The following is a 5,542-nucleotide window of genomic DNA, read 5'->3' on the forward strand; positions in this document are numbered from 1 at the left end:
TCCAGGAAATTTATTCACTTATTTTGTTGTCATACATTATTGTAAAATCATCACTCAGTGCATGGATTAACATCAAGGAGATTGTGATTTGTAATAAATATTTTACTGTGTATTTCTCTGTTGAAATTGCTTTTTTATTTATTTATAAAATAATCGTAGTGTTTAAATAAAATGGGATAAAATAAAATGGGATATGATAAAGTAACATACAAAAATAGGTTGTCAGGTCATTGATTGATGCAATTATATTATATTCATGAATGTGCAATTGTTTGTTAAAGAGTAATTACTTATCCTTAAAAAATAACAATGTCCACTCCTTGATTTTTTCATCAATATATTTTAAATACAATTGAAAGTTATTTTTTTTTACAGGAGCAATTCTGTCTATTAATTTTAGATAATAATTATTGAAGAATAATCAATCATAAGAATAATAATAATAAAATAATAAAAATCAAAACCTGATTTTTACTCGATCTTGTTCAATGTAATTGTAAGTGTTCAAAATAATTCTCAGTAGCGCGAGGTGTGTGAGAAAAGTAATGAGATTTGTGCTAGACTGGTTTGTTCATCCCTTCCATATGCTCAGTATGAGTTAACACATTATTTTTGACAGCGCCATCAGTGAAGTTTTGTTTTGTTGTGTCTGTAGCAAACTATAGATATAAACCCCCTTGTTTTAGCCTTCCATTGTATGTACCTTATCTTGCCTGCTGGTTATCCACTGTAATTATTAGTTTATTTCTATAAATGTATATGTTTAATAAATCATTTTCCCAATTCGTGAAAAACTAAAATTGAGCACCTTCTCTTTTAAAACCTTATATGTGATTATTATTTGTCATTTAATTGGTACCTGTCACCTGTTATAAATCGTTCTGCACCTCCCACTATTCACATAAATAATTTCTTTCTAATTACGTTTCATATCGTTGTTGAAAAAGTACCTCTTTATCGATTACTGTATAATACGATTTAATTTTTTCTATAATCCTGCAGATAAAGATAACTTCAATATTGAATTTAATATTTATATCCGTTTTCACTTGGATTGTCATCGATCTCAATTTGATTCCATTTGCTATTCATCAACTTTTAATTTACAAAATTTCAATTTAAAAATTTAAAATCATTTTATCAAACATCTTTTTTTTCAATAGAATAATTTGTAGAGCTTTTTTTAATTCCTACCCGGATCGTCTATATTATACTGTGAAAATGCATTCTTAAGGAAATCTTAAAAGGGGTAATTAAGAGGTTTGGATAGTAATGCAAACTTCTGCACAAGTATAAAAGGGGAAAAAAGAAATATGGAAAATATAAGTAAATTCATTATGATTAAGAGTAATTTATTCCTATGAAAAATCTAATTTTTTTTAAATATCAAAATAATAGAAATTTCTCCCAAAGTTATACTTGTTCAAATCTATAATATTTTTCTTTTGACATTATAAAACAATAAAAATCGTCTGGATAACTCATATATTCCTCTAGGTCAATGTTCTAATTGGGTTTAATTTTTAGGATTAAAGTTTTAAATTATGTAATTGTAAAAAGGGTTATGTGTAATATATATTGTATAAATGTATATATATATATATATATATATATTAGGGGTGATATATAAATGTTAAAGTTAGAAGTAGTTGTATCATAGTATTTATAATTATTCTATGTTTATTATTTTTCTTTGACTTTTCAGTTCATCACTTCACTTCACTTCAGTGGCTGAAGTCCTCCATTCTACCATATAAATCAATTTTATTTATTTATATATATATACACTATATTTATTTATACACATACTTTATATATACTTTATATACACATACACATACTTTATATATATATATTTTTTTTGTTTTTTTTTATTAGACCATATAAAAAAACATTTTTTAGTTCAAATTGTTTTTATAAAATTCTCTTTGAAATATTAAGGATCCGGTTTTTAAAATGACACTTTTTTATAAATTATTTAAATTTTATTCGTTTCATTGACAAAATTAATCTTGTTCAAGAAATTTAAAACGCAAGTAATGATATAGTGGCAATTTCTTGATTTAATGTAGCTTTTAAATCTGGTTCAGGTATATGAAGTATATATATTATATATATACTTTTACTTAAATTTTTCTTAAATTTTTTTGCTAGCTAGTTAACACAATTGAAGGTTAGAGTACATCTATACTTATCAAAGAAGATGCATGCTTGCATGTTAGTTTAATTTTTTCAAACCAGGGTCAGCTGATTTTAGAGATTCCATAATAAATTATCCTGTTTTATTCCCTAATTTTTTTATTAAAAAATTAATTTGCTTGCAACATTTACCAATTTTTTTTATCGTAAAAACATGAGAATGATTTTTTAAAAAAAATTCCAAGTAGCATAACAATAATCCAAATTACTTCAAAACTTCATCAATTTTATTTCTAATATATTTGCCTTGTATATTAAAAAGGCATGAACTGAACCTGGTTTTTAGAGTGTAATTATTTTATCTTTTACATATTTTAAAATTGTGGGGGAAATAAAGTGATTGGTGTAAATGAAGTGCGATCAAAATCAAAGTGTGAAATTAACATTATATTCCTCACTACAAAAATATACAAACTGTAAAAAAAATGAGACATGTAAAATTAAACAGTTTACCCGATTATATTCAACATCTCATCAACTTTTCACTTCTTGCTGCATCCTATATCTTCAGAGTACCAGATTGACCGATTTTTTTCAGCTGCTTGATGGATTTGATCTTTGGATTAGCTGTGGTGATAAATGCAATACTGTGTAGCTAAATGGTTAAATATTAAGTTACTACTAATTCTTTACAACATTATATATATTTCATGATAATACTAATATTTATTAAAAGACTCCATCAATTTATGTACTTGATCGCTCTGTGACTTCAACCAACCATTATCACTTACCGTGTACCAGGGGCCAGGGTCAGAGCATTAGCCCACCCAGGCAAGTCTAGCGGTTAACTCATCATTGCAAATATTTGGGTACCAGTGATGTTTGTGGTTGGGTGTCAATTATCCACATATCTCAGGAATGGTCGACCTGAGTCTGAAGAAGACTATATTTAATTTACATTCATACATATCGTCCTCTGAAGTAATTCCTTGTGGTAGTTTGGAGGCTAAACAGAAAAAGAAAGTGATACTGCAGTTACTTTTATTTCTGACTTTTTTAAATATTTTTGATAGATCCATTAAATGTCATATGAAAATCAGAAATTTTGCGTGGCAAATTACAATATAAATGCAACATTAGTATAATAAAGGGAAGAAACTTCGACGAATTACATATCAAGATATGCCAGTATCTGGTCAATGCCTAATTTATCTCAGATATATATATTTTATATGAAATATAAACCACCAAAACACAGTAGTTAAAAATGTTAAACTTGCCATATTAATTTCCACTAACTGTTTTTCGCATATCCTGCATTCTATTCTTATAAATTCTATTTTTATTACATTAAAACTTACTCTTTAATGATTTCCCTTTTTTACCATAAATTATAATGTTATCTATTGTGAAATTTTAAATATTATGAACATAAATGTAGTTGTGAAAATATTAATAATTTAAAACAATAATACAAATCAATTAAAAAGAAAAAGTTTTAATTTAATAAAATAGAATTTAATAACAACTTAAGGTGTGGCGCATACTGTGCAAACTGGTTGTTGGAAATAAATAAGGGATATTATATTTTATATAATGTTAAATTTTATTAGCATGGTGGTAAAAAATGTTACTAAATTATTTGAATAATCAAAAAACAATTTTATATATATATATATAGATACATACACACATACATACACATGCACATAAATTTTTTGAATTTTGTTAGTCAGTGTAATGAAACTATATGCTTATCTTGTACATTTCTGTTATTCATATTTTTAACTTTTCTAATAATATTTTGAGTATTTATCAGTTAACAGTGGTAGATAACTTGGTTTTTTTTCATCATTGTTAATAAAATTGAAAAACAACATATTCTTATAATTTAACTAAGTTATTCTTTTCGTAGACAATTATTTGTTAACAATGTAAAGAATAGCCATGAAACGCAATTAATTTTATGAGATTTCATTGTGCAAAATAAATTAACTAATCAAATTATTGGCGTGACAATCATCTTTTCACCAAGATACCCCAAAACATTTAATTATAATAAAAATTAATTTTCTGTACTTTATAGATTGAGAATGGGTTTTGATAAATGAAGCAAAGCGACATCTACGTTTAACAAGTGGTTTCACAAGCTTTTTTTTTTGATATGGAAATTTTGTTTAGTCCTGTATTGTTTTGTTTGCTTTGGCGATGAATCTGTTGCCTGACAGCAGTTTGAAAGTATAATGAAACCATGCTCATGCCTCATTTTTCAAAAACCGTAGAATATACTTACAAAATAGATGGTACATAAATATTTCATGAATTTTAAATACCATAGCAAACAAAGTTAGTGGAAGCCTATATAAAATTGTAAAAATAATAATAAAATAAATGATTCAGTTCATACTATAAAAAACTCAAGTATGATGCAAAAAAACAGAGTATTGAAAATTACCAAAAGGAAGATCAGGTGGTGTGCCAATATACTGTAAGTTTCGATTTTTGTTACCATTCAACATTATTCTTAGTTGAAAATTTAAGCTCGGCCGAGTTGGTTCATATAACATACATTCCTGGATGCGTTATAGATCTGTTACCATCTATATCAGTGGAGCTTAATTCAGAATGACTATAGGATACTTTAGATACTATAGTATAGGATACCCTTTCACTATAGGATAATTTTCCACTAAAGTTACTTACTTTTGTTATTATTGTTTAATATTATAAATTTGCATGTTACAATTAAGTTGTGTAGTTTTTAAGTTGATAGTATAATATTCAGATAAAATCGCGGTAGGTCCCAAGTCCCAGTAGGGTCCATTGGTAGGAACTTTCCTGTAGGGACTTTTTTATGTGTACTTTTGTGTATGTTTCTGTTTCAGATTCAACATAAATTTTACATTAAAATTAATTACATAAGCAGTTTAAATTAATTCTTATGAATATAGATGTAAAGTTCTGTATATGCTGTGTATGTTTTTTCAGCTTCAATGTAGATATAATTTTATTATTACTTAGTTAAGTCGTGTCCACGATCCCAATCCCTAATAGGGTCCCAGTAGGTTTACCCATTGATAGGATATGATTTTTTCACCATATTTGTGTCGTTTGGCAACTAGGTGCAATTCTTATTTCATAAAGGGGGAGGTTTTTTGGTCGGTGAGAGCCTGACACTACCGTTGTGTGCGCAGACGGTGGCTGGTAGAGCCTTTTCCTTCTCCTAGGCAAAACAAAAAAAAAAAAAAATCAAAAATTGTTTTTGTATTATCTACCTTACTAATATTTTTGCCAAGTGATTTTGAGTTGTAGGTGCTGTGTGGGGAGTACTTTTAAATTCATGGAAGCTGTGGCAAAAAAAATGATTATGTTTACTAAAATGTAATGTTGAATGTGGAAT

Source organism: Lycorma delicatula, chromosome 10, assembly GCF_047948215.1.
Source record: "Lycorma delicatula isolate Av1 chromosome 10, ASM4794821v1, whole genome shotgun sequence".
NCBI classification, from domain to species: Eukaryota; Metazoa; Arthropoda; class Insecta; order Hemiptera; family Fulgoridae; genus Lycorma; species Lycorma delicatula.